The sequence below is a fragment of the Hemitrygon akajei genome, chromosome 8 (assembly GCF_048418815.1).
Source record: "Hemitrygon akajei chromosome 8, sHemAka1.3, whole genome shotgun sequence".
Classification (NCBI taxonomy): Eukaryota; Metazoa; Chordata; class Chondrichthyes; order Myliobatiformes; family Dasyatidae; genus Hemitrygon; species Hemitrygon akajei.
Genome location: NC_133131.1, coordinates 165779856 through 165792713, shown reverse-complemented (window position 1 = coordinate 165792713; position 12858 = coordinate 165779856).

The window sequence follows — 12858 nt, the reverse complement described above, 5'->3', positions numbered from 1 at the left end:
GGTAGATGGAATACAGTGTTGGGATAATGTATGATCAGATGGTAGTTTGCCTCCCTAGTGCCAGGGTCCAGGATGTTTCTGATCGTGGCCAAGATATCCTGAAGTGGGAGGTTGAGGAGCCAGAGGTTGTGGTAAATATAGGTACCAATGACATAGGTAGGAAAAGGGAAGAGGTCCTGAAAGGAGATTATAGGGAGTTAGGAAGGGAGTTGAGAAGAAGGACCGCAAAGGTAGTAATCTCGGGATTACTGCATGTGCCACATGACAGTGAGAGTAGGAATGGAATGAGGTGAAGGATAAATGCGTGGCTGAGGGATTGGAGCAGGGGGCAGGGAATCAAGTTTCTGGATCATTGGGACTGCTTTTAGGGCAGGTGTAACCTGTACAAAAAGGACAGGTTGCACTTGAATCCTAGGGGGACCAATATCCTGGCGGGGAGATTTGCTAAGGCCACAGAGGAGACTTTAAGCTAGAATGGTTGAGGAGTGGGAATCAAATTGAAGAGACTAGGAGAGAGGAGGTTAGTTCACAAATAGAGAAAGCTAGTAGACAGTGTGTGAGGGAGGATAGGCAGGTGATAGAGAAGGGGAGCGCTCAGACCGAAGATGTAGGGGAGAAGGAAGAAAAAGATAATAAAGTTGTTTGCACTGTTAGGGATAAACAGAGAGTAAGAGGTGGAGAATTTCTTAAATGCATTTATTTTAATGCTAGGAGCACTGTAAGAAAGGTGGATGAACTTAGAGCAAGGATTGATACCTGGAAATATGATGTTGTAACTGTTAGTGAAACATGGTTGTAGGAGGGGTGTGATTGGCAACTAAATAAACTGGATTTCGTTGCTTCAGGTGTGATAGAATCGGAGGGGCAAGAGGGGGAGGTGTTGCATTGCTTGTCAGAGAAAATATTACAGCGGTGCTTTGGCAGGATAGATTAGAGGGCTCATCTAGGGAGACTATTTGGGTGGAACTGAGGAATGGGAAAGGTGTAGTAACACTTATAGGGGTGTATTATAGACCACCTATGGGGAGCGAGAATTGGAGGAGCAAATTTGTAAGGAGATAGCAGATATTTGTAGTAAGCGCAAGGTTGTGATTGTAGGAGATCTTGATTTTCCACACATAGACTGGGAAGCCCATTCTGTAAAAGGGCTGGATGGCTTGGAGTTTGTAAAATGTGTGCAGGATAGTTTTTTGCAGCAATACATAGAGGTACCAACTAGAGAAGGGGCAGTGTTGGATCTCCTGTTAGGGAATGAGATATGTCAGGTGACGGAGGTATGTGTTGGGGAGCACTTCGGGTCCAGTGATCACAATGCCATTAGTTTCTATATAATTATGGAGAAGGATAGGTCTGGACCCAGGGATGAGATTTTTGATTGGAGAAAGGCTAACTTTGAGGAGATGCAAAAGGATTTAGAAGGACTGGATTGGGACAATTATTTTATGGGAAGGATGTAATAGAGAAATGCAGGTCATTTAAAGGTGAAATTTTGAGGGTACAGAATCTTTATGTTCCTGTTAGGTTGAAAGGAAAGATTAAAAGTTCGAAGAGAGCCATGGTTTTCAAGGGATATTGGAAACTTGGTTCAGAAAAAGAGAGAGATCTACAATAAATAAAGGCAGCATAGAGTAAATGAGGTGCTCGAGGAATATAAAGAATGTAAAAAGAATCTTAAGAAAGAAATTAGAAAAGCTAAAAGAAGAAACGAGGTTGCTCTGGCAAGTAAGGTGAAAATAAGTCCAAGGGGTTTCTACAGTTATATTAATAGCAAAAGGATAGTGAGGGATAAAATTGGTCCCTTAGAGAATCAGAGTGGACAGCTATGTGTGGAGCCAAAAGAGATGGGGGAGATTTTGAACAATTTTTTTCTTCGGTATTCACTCAGGAGAAGGATATTGAATTGTGTAAGGTAAGGGGAACAAGTAGGGTAGTTATGGAAACTATGATGATTAAAGAAGAGGAAGTACTGGCGCTTTTAAAGAATATAAAAGTGGATAAATCTCCGGGTCCTGACAGAATATTCCCTAGGACCTTGAGGGAAGTTGGTGTAGAAACAGCAGGGGCTCTGACAGAAATATTTCAAATGTCATTAGAAACAGGGATGGTGCCGGAGGATTGACATATTGCTAATGTGGTTCCATTGTTTAAAAAGGGTTCCAAGAGTAAACCTACTACTTATCAGCCTATAAGTTTGATGTCAGTGGTGAGTAAATTAATGGAAAGTATTCTTAGAGATGGTATATATAACTATATATAAGATTTGACAAATCTTACTGAATTTTTTGAAGAGGTTATGAGGAAAGTTGACGAGGTTAAAGCAGTAGATGTTGTCTATATGGACTTCAGTAAGGCCTTTGACAAGGTTCTGCACGGAAAGTTAGTTAGGAAGGTTCAATCGTTAGGTATTAATATTGAAGTAGTGAAATGGATTCAACAGTGGCTGGATGGGAGATGCCAGAGAGTAGTGGTAGATAACTGTTTGTCAGGTTGGAGGCCAGTGACTAGTGGTGTGCCTCAGGGATCTGTATTGGGTCCAATGTTGTTTGTCATTTACATTAATGATCTGGATGATGGGGTGGTAAATTGGATTAGTAAGTATGCAGATGATACTAAGGTAGGTGGCATTGTGGATAATGAAATAGCTTTTCAAAGCTTGCAGAGAGATTTAGGCCAGTTAGAAGAGTGGGCTGAACGATGGCAGATGGAATTTAATGCTGGTAAGTGTGAGGTGCTACATTTTGGTAGGAATAATCCAAATAGGACATACATAATAAATGGTAGGGCATTGAAGAATGCAAATGAACAGAGTGATCTAGGAATAATGGTGCATAGTTCCCTGAAGGTGGAATCTCATGTGGATAGGGTGGTGAAGAAAGCTTTTGATATGCTGACCTTTATAAATCAGAGCATTGAGTATAGGAGTTGGGATGTAATGTTAAAATTGTACAAGGCATTGGTGAGACCAAATTTGGAGTATTGTGTACAGTACTGGTCACTGAATTATAGGAAAGATGTCAACAAAAAAGAGAGAGTACATAGGAGATTTACTAGAATGTTACCTGGGTTTCAGCACCTAAGTTACAGAGAAAGGTTGAACAAGTTAGGTGTTTATTCTTTGGAGCATAGAAGGTTGAGGGGGAACTTGATAGAGGTATTTAAAATTATGAGGGGGATAGATAGAGTTGATGTGGATAGGCTTTTTCCATTGGGAGTAGGGGAGATTCAAACAAGAGGACATGAGTTGAGAATTAAGGGGCAAAAGTTTAAGGGTAACACGAGGGGGAACTTCTTTACTCAGAGAGTGGTAGCTGTGTGACTGAGCTTCCAGTAGAAGTGGTAGAGGCAGGTTCAATATTGTCATTTAAAAAAAATTGGATAGGTATATGGATAGGAAAGGAATGGAGGGTTATGGGCTGAGTGCAGGTCAGTGGGACTAGGTGAGAGTAAACATTCAGCATGGACTAGAAGGGCCGAGATGGCCTGCTTCTGTGCTGTAATTGTTATATGGTTATATGATCATGCAATTTGGTAACAGGAACAATAGTGCAGGCTATTATCTAAATGGGAAGAAATTTCAAACATTAGAGCTGCAATGGACTAAGGAGTCCTTGTGCAAGAGTCCCAGAAGGTTAATTCACAGGCTGAGTGTGTGGTAAAGAATAAATGTTGGCATTTATTTCAAGAGGAATAGAATATAAAAACAAGGAAATAATGCTGAAACTTTATGAGATACTAGTCACACCGCACTTAGATTATTACAAATAGTTTTGGTCCCCTTATTTCAGAAAGAATGCATTGTCATTGGAAAGTCTGGGGGAGGAGTACACAGAAACATAGAGAACCTACAGCACAGTACAGGCCCTTTGGCCCACAAAGCTGTGCCGAACATATCCTTACATGTTCACGATGATGATTCCAGGAATGAAGGGGTTAACATATGAGGAGCCTTTGGCAGTTTTGGGCCTGTACTCACTGGAATTTAGGAGAATGTGGGGGGATCTCCTTGAAACCTACCAAATGTTGAAAGGTCTTGATAAGGTGGATCTGGAGAGTATGTTTCCTCTGGTTGAGTATCCAGAACATCCAGAGTATCCAGCCTCAAAATTGAGGGGTGACCTTTTAGAACAGAAGTAAGGAAGAATATTTTTAGCCAAAGAGTGGTGAATCTGTGGAAAGCTCTGCACAAACTGCAGTGTAGGCCGTCTGTGGGTATATTTAAAGTTGATAGATTCCTGATTGGTCAGGGCATCAAAGGATATGATGAAAGGGCAAAAGTATGGGGTTGAATAGGATCTGGGATCAGCCTTGATGAAATGGCAGAGTGGACTCAGTGGGTTGAATAGCCTAATTCTACTCCTATTTCTTACAGTCTAACTCTCCAGTTAAGCACATCCTTTCTAAGATAAGGGGCTCAAAAATGCTCACAATACTCCAGGTGAGACCTCACCAGTGCTGTATAAAGCCTCAACATTACATGAAGTTGTTGTTTCATTAATGGATGAAAAATTATTACCTTAAGACATTTTATGTTCAACTCCATGTAATTCATTTCTCTAACCTCTGGTGATTTCTTCCCCCCTCCTCCTCTTCTGTTCTCCATTCTGGCTCCCCTCTTAACCCTTCTCTTCACCATCAACTCCAACATCTCTTTCTGGTGCCCCTCCTCCTTTCCCTTCTCCCTTTGTCCACTGTCCTCTTTTATCAGATTTCTTCTTTTTCAGACTTTTATACCTTCCACCTATCACTTCTCATTTTCACAGTGAAGCTTCTCATTTCATTCTCCCTCTCCCACCTACCCACCTTTCCCTTTACCTGGTCTCACCTATCATATCACAGCTTGCACTCATTCCCCTCCCATCTCCTTATTCTGGCTGCTTTACCTTTCCCTTCCAGTTCTGATGAAGGTCCTCAGCCCAAAATATTAACTGTGTATTCCTCTCCATAGATTCTGCCTGCCCTGTTGAGTTCCTTCAGTGTTTTGTGTTTATTGCTCTCGATTTCCAGCATCTGCAGAATCTCTTGTGTTTAGAATAGACTGTAGGAATCTTCTCCTCATATCAGAGATGATTAAAATTAAAGGACAAAGTTTAAGGGTAAGAAATTTAGAGGGGATCTGAGGAAGACCCTTTTCACCTAGAGTGTGGTGAGTACCTGGAATGTACTGTTGGAGAACGTGGTGGAAGTAGAGTTGCTGATAGCATTTAAGTGTCTAGTTGAGCACTTGAAATGTCTATGCATAGATGATAGTAGTATTGCAGGGGAAATGTTATGCAGATATGAATGAAGTTGGTTTATTTCATATCACTAGCTCTCTTACTGTGTCCAGAGCTGGCTGAACTTTGTACAACGTGACTCCTCCAACTGGCTCTGCGTCAGAGATCAGCTCCACTACAGAGGAAATAAATGGCTGTTGGGGAAGTTATAGAGCAGCTGTTAGTTGTGATTCAGTAGGAAATACTTATGGAGGTGAGTTAGAGAGTTGTGGGTTTCATTCATATATCTGAGATCTTCACACAGAAATCAAGACTACTTCTCTCTGTGGAACATTGATAGAGTGCTGCAATTTTGGAGGTATTTATCTTTCAGATGAGCCTTTGAACCTACCTCAAGGCAGCATCAGAATCTGAATTTGAATCGTAAACCTCAGAGATTCAGCAGATGGGGGAAAACCGGAGTAACGCACACAAAATGCTGGAGGAACTCAGCAGGTCAGGTAGCATCTATGCAGAGGAAGGATCTCGCCCCGAAATGTTGATTGTTTATTCTTCTCCATAGGTACTACCTGAACTGCTGAGTTCCTCTAGCATTTTGTGTGTGTTACTCAAAATGAGAATCATATTTATTATCACTATCTTATATGATGTGAAGTTTGTTGTTTTATGGCAGCAGTACAAAGACATAGAAATTACTATAAATTACAAAAATAAATGAATAATGCAAGTAAAGAATAACAATACACTGTTCATGAATTTGTGGACCATTAAGGAATCTGATGGTAGAAGTGATTCTGTTTGCCCTATTTTTGAGAGGAGATTCAGTTCATATTCCTTACAAAATAGGAGGTCATTCATAGAGTTATAGACAGATACTGGGCAGAACCAACCTCTTATTCCTACATTGACACGAGAGATTCTGCAGATGCTGGAATTCTTAAGCAACACACACACAATGCTGGAGGGACTCAGCAAGTCCGGCAGCATCTATGGAGAGGAATAACTTGTTAACATTTTGGGCTGAGACCCTTCAGCAGGACTGGAGTCCAGCTGAATCCTACACTAATCCTTTTTTTATTCTTCACACATTATTCTTCACACATACTCACTGGAATTTAGAAGACTGAGGGGGGATCTTATTGAAACGTTTAAAATTCTAAGGGGATTGGAAAGGCTAGATGCAGGAAGATTGTTTCCGATGTTGGTGAAGTCCAGAACAAGGGGTCACAGTTTAAGGATAAAGGGGAAGCCTTTTAGGACCGAGATGAGGAAAAACTTCTTCACACAGAGAGTGGTGAATCTGGGGAATTCTCTGCCACGGGAAACAGTTGAGGCCAGTTCATTGGCTATATTTAAGAGGGAGTTAGATATGGCCCTTGTAGCTAAAGGGATCGGGGGGTATGGAGAGAAAGCAGGTACAGGGTTCTGAGTTGGATGATCAGCCATGATCATACTGAATGGCGGTGCAGGCTCGAAGGGCCAAATGGCCTACTCCTGCACCTATTTTCTATGTTTCTATTATCCACCATCTGCACTGACACTCCCCGCCCCCCAAGATTCTACCACTCACCCACAAGCTAGTGTCAATTTATAGTGGAGAATCAACTTGTCAACTTGGGTGCCTTTGGGATGTGAGAGAAATCTGGAGGACCTGGAGGAAACCCAGAGGATAACAGGAAGAATAAGCAAGCTCCACACGGACCAGCTGGCCCATGGTTTGAATTGAGATTCATGCTGTGAGGCAGAGATTCTGTTACATTCAATCATCAATGGCTTCCAGAGAAATACAATCACTTATTTCCCTCTAACCTATAGTGTCTCTCACATGCCCACCAGAATCACTTCTCTGATTCTCACACCACCCACCTCCACCTTTTTTTTTGTTCAAAATAAATGGATGGATCCTGCACTTTCACATATATACTTCAATGAAATGCAGTCTGCGATTTATTGGATAGATCCTGCATTCTGTGACATACACCGAGTGGTCACTTTATTGGATGCCTCCTATACCTAATAAAGTGGCCACTGAGTGTATGTTCGTGGTCTTCTGCTGCTATAACCCATCCACTTCGAGGTTTGACGTGTTGTGCGTTCAGAGATGCTCTTCTGCACACTACCGTTGTGAGGCGAGGTTATTTGAGTTACTTTCGCCTTCCCTCAGCTTGAACCAGTCTAAACAAGAACTGAACCTCTTGACCATATCTTTTATGCACTGAGTTGTGGCCAATTATATATTTGCATTAACGAGCGGGTGTGCAGGTGTACCTAATAAAGCGGACACTGAGTGTCCTGGAGTTTCCACAGACTGTTTCCAGGCTGTCTCTGTTGCACTTTTGCTCCTTCAGACCTTTCCGATCTGCTTTCTGTATCTGCCCTCTCGTGGCAGCTCAAAATATTACATGAGACTTATTTATGTAAAAGGGAACATAGTACATAAAACAGTGCAGCCCAGGAACAGACCCTTTGGCTCACAATGTTATGCCAAGCCAATTAAGTTAGTATTCCAAAGGCCAACTAAACTAATCCCCTCAGCGATATCCTTCCATTTCCCTCACATTCATGTGTCCATCTATATGTCTGTTAAAAGTTGCCTCAAATGTATTTGCCTCTTTCATGACCCCAGACAGCGCATTCCAGGCACTCACCATTCTGAGTAAAAAAAGTGCCCCTCACATCTCCTTTGAAATTACCCCCTCCTCATCTTAAATGCTGAAGGGTCTCGGCCTGGAACGTCAACTGTACTTCTTCCTATAGATGCTGCCTAGCCTGCTGTGTTCCACCAGCATTTTGTGTGTGTTGCTTGAATTTCCAGCATCTGCAGATTTCCTCCTGTCAACTGTATCTATGCCTCTCATAATCTTATAAACCTCTATTAGAATTCCCCCCTCAGCCTCTGCCATTCAAGAGAAAATAATCCAAGTTTTTCCAACCTTTTTTTCTAGTACTTCCCTTTAATCCAGGCAGCATCCTGGTAAACCTCTTTTAAACCCTCTCCAAAGCCACAACATCCTTCCTACAATGTCAGAATAAAAACCAGGTTTAATATCACTGGCATATGTCATGAAATTTCCTGTTTTGTGACTGCAGTACATTGCAGTTCATCATACTAAAAAGTGTAAATTACAATAAGTAAATTAAAAAAGAAAATTATATTAAATAAATAGTGCAAAAAAAGGAGAAAATACTGAGGTAGTGTTCACAGGTTCATTGTCCATTAGAAATCTGTTGGCAGAGGGGAGGGAAAGAAGATGTTCCTGAAACATTGAATTTGTGTCTTCTGGCTCCTGCACCTCCTGCTTGATGGTAGCAATGACAAGAGGGCATGACCTGGGTGATGGGGTTCTTAATGATGTATGTATAGAATACTCCAGATGCGGCCTAACTAGAGTTTTATAAAGCTGCAGCATAACTTCCTGACCTTTGTACTCAATGTCTCATCTAATAAAGGCAAGCACGCCAAATGCCTTCTTAACCACCCTAGTGTAAATCTAGTATAAACTTTGCAGTTAGAAGCCATTTATAAGGTATATTATTTAAAATGTACTGTTCTCAGGTACATTTTAAATACAATCTAATTTGGCTATGGAATAAATTAAAATCATGTGGTCTACATTTTATGATATCTAATATGTGCCCAATCCATCACAGGAAAAGCCCCACACAGAAAATGCTGGTGGAACTCAGCAGGTCAGGCGGCATCTTGGAAAAGAGTAAACAATCAACATTTCGGGCTGAGACCCCTCTTCAAACTACAAAGAGCACTGTCACAGGAAAGCAGCATCCATCATCAAGGACACCCACCATTCAGGCCATGCTCTCTTCTCGCTGCTGCTATTGGGCAGGAAGTACTGGAGCTTTAGGCCCCACACCACCAAATTCAGGAACAGTTATTACCTTCAACTATCAGGCTCCTGAACCAGTAAGGATAACTTCACTCCATAAGACCATAAGACATAGGAGCAGAATTAAGTTGTTCAGCCCATCGAGTCTGCTCTGCCATTCCATCATGGCTGATCCTGGATCCCACTCAACTCCATACACCTGCCTTCTCACCATATCCTTTAATGCCCCAACCGAACAGGAAACGATCAATTCCACCTTAAATACACCCAGGGGCTTGGCCTCCACTGCAGTCTGTTGCAGAGCATTCCACAGATTCAGTATTTGCTGGCTAAAAAAATTCCTCCTTACCTTCATTCTAAAAGGTCACACCTCAATTTTGAGGCTGTGCGCTCTAGTTCTGGATACTCCACCACAGGAAACATCCTCTCTACATCCACCCTCTCTAGTCCTTTCAACATTTGGTAGGTTTCAACGAGATCCCCCTGCATTCTTCTAAATTCTAATGAGTACAGGCCCAAAGCTGCCAAATGCTCCTCATATGTTCATTCACCTTGAGATAAATGCCAGCATCGCATTTGCCTTCTTTTCCACAGACTCAACCTGTAAATTAACCTTCTGGAAGTCTTGCACAAAGACTCCCAAGTCCCTCTGCATCTCTGATGTTTGAACCTTCTCCCCATTTAGATAATAGTCCATACTATTGTTCTTTTTACCAAAATGCATTGTCATACATTTCCGAACACTGTATTCCAGCTGCCATGTTTTTGCCCATTCTTCCAATTTGGCTGAGTCCTGCTGCAATTGCATTGCTTCCTCAGCACTACCTACCCCTCCACCTATCTTTGTATCATCCTCAAATTTTGCCACAAATCCATCAATTTCATTATCCAAATCATTGGCAAACAATGTGAAAAGTAGCGCTCCAAATACCAACCCCTGAAGAACACCGCTAGTCACCAGCAACCAGCCAGAAAAGGGCCCTTTTATTCCCAGGCACTGCCTCCTGCCTGTCAGCCATTCCTCTGCCATAGGATTTTATCTTGTAAAGCAGCCTCATGTGTGGCACTTTATCATATGCCTTCTGAAAATCCAAGTAAGTGACATCCATTATCTCTCCTTTGTCCACCCTGCTTGTTACTTCCTTGAAGAACTATAACTGACTTGTAAGGCAAGATTTCCCTTTACAGAAATGATGCTGAATTTGACTTAATTTATCATTAGTCTCCAAGTACCCCGAAACCTCATCCTTAATAATGGACTCCAACACTCTCCCAAGCACTGAGGTTATAATTTCCTTTCTTTTGCCTTCCTCCCTTCTTAAAGAATGGAGTGACATTTGCAATCTTCTAGACCTCCAAGACCATGCCAGAATCAAGTAATTCTTGAAAGATCATGACCATTGCACCTGCTATCTCTTCAACAACCCCTCTCGGGATTCTGGGATGCAGTTCTTCTGGTCCAGGTGACTTATCCACCTTAAGACCTTTGAGTTTGCTTAGCACTTTTTCCTTTGTAATAGCAATGGTACTCATTCCCACTCCCTGACACTCATGGACCTCTGGCATGTTACTAGTGTCTTCCACAGTGAAGACTGATGCATTAAGTTCATCAACCATTTCTTTGCCTCCCATTACTACCTCACCATCATTATTTTCCAGTGGTCCAATATCAACTTTCATCTCCCTTTTACTCTCTATATAACTTTTGGTATCCTGCTTTATAATATTGGCTGGTTTCCCCTCATATTTAATCTTTTCCCTTCTTATAGCTCTATTAGTTGCCTTTTGTTGGATTTTAAAAGCTTCCCAATTATCCAACTTCCCACTCACTTTTGCTACCATATATGCCCTTCTTTGGCTTTAATGCAGTCCTCAACTTCCTTTTTCAGCCACGGTTGCCTAACCCTGCCATTTGAGAACTTCTTCCTCTGCTGACATATTTATCCTGTGCCTTGTGAACTATCCGCAGAAACTTCAGTCAGCTCTGCTCTGCCATCATCCCTGCCAGTATCCTCTTCCAATCCACCTGGCCAAGCTCCCCTCTCATACCTCTGTAATTCCCCTTATTCCGTTGTGATATATGTAACTTATGCTTCTCCGTCTCCAATTGCAGTATTCAATCATGTTATGATCACTGTCTCCTAAAGATTCCTTTATATTAAACTCCCTATTACACAACACCCAATCTAAGATAGCATTTCCCTGAGTAGGCTCAAGCACAAGCTGCTCTAAAAAGCCATCTTGTAGGCATTCAATAAATTCTCTCTCTTGTGATCCGTCACCAACTTGATTTTCCCAATCCCGTTGCATACTGAAGCCTCCATCACAATTGTGTCATTACCTTTGTTACATGCTTTTTCTGGTTCCCTTTGCAATGCCAACCCCACATCTTGGCTACTATTTGGAGAATTATATATGATTCCCATTATGGTTTTCTCGACCCTTGCATTTTGTCAACTTCACGCACAAAGATTCAACATACTCTGATCCTATGTCACCTCTTTCTAAAGATGTGATTCTATCTCTTACCGATAGAACCATACCACTTCCTATGCCTTCCTCCCTGTCTTTTTGATACAAAGTGTATCCTTTGATGTTAAGCTCCCAACTATGGCCTTCTTTCAGCCACGACTCAGTGATGTCTACAACTTCATACCAACCGATCTCTAATTGCACCATGAGTTCATCCACCTTATTCTGAATGCTACACACATTTAAATATAGCACCTTCAGTTCTCTATACTTCATGCTTTTGTATTTTGCCTCTGTGATACAATTTAATTCCTTGCTTTGGCTGCATTTGTACCCAATCATTGACTTATCCTTTCTTACATTCATGTTACATCCATCATCTACTTGTAAACCTGCTGGCTGATCCTCAGCTCTATCTTCCTGGTTTCCATCCCCCTGCCATATTAGTTTAAACCACTCCCAACAGCTCTTATAAACCTGCCCACAAGAATATCAGTCCCCCTCGGATTCAAGTGAAGTCGAACTGATTCCACAACCTATGGACTCACTTTCAAGGTCTCTACAATTCATGTTATCAGTATTTATTGCTTTTTTTTTGTATTTGCACAGTCTGTCCCCTTTTGCACCTTAGTTGATTGTCAGAATTTGATTGTGTGCTGATTTTCATTTATTCTATTGTATTTTTTGTTCTATTGAATGATTCCCTGATACAAAAAGATTTACTCTTGACCTGACAGGCTGCATGGCTGTGACCTTGCACCTTACTGTCTACTTGCACTGCATTTTCTTTGTACCTTAACACTTCATTCTGCTCTCTGTTATTGTTTTACCTCGACGTACTGTTGTAATGAATTGATCTGTATGAATGCCATGCAAGACAAGTGTTTCTCTGTATCTTGGTATATGTGACAATAATAAACAAATTTACCTTTGTTGTAACTGTGACTGAGTCACTGGAAAAACTGGAGAAATTGTTGATATGAAATCCTTTATTCATCTCAACAAACAAACACTCTTTTGGAAATGCTCTTGGCAGAGTCTCCCAAGCTCAAAGGTACATCACATTTTCATCCCCTTGAGCAATGTAGGTGATTCAATACAATTTCAATAGTTACAATGCCATTGTTTACTTTGATACTCTGTAATTGATAAGACACATCTGAAGGTTCAAACACCTTTGAGAAACTGATTAACATTAAGAAATATTGAGAAACTCATTAACACAGATATTCTAAAATCTTCTGACGAGAGCGAGCCAGGTGCCCAACTATTGATAGAGCTATTGATTGGCAGATGGAATTTATTGCAGACAAGTGTGATGGGTTGCA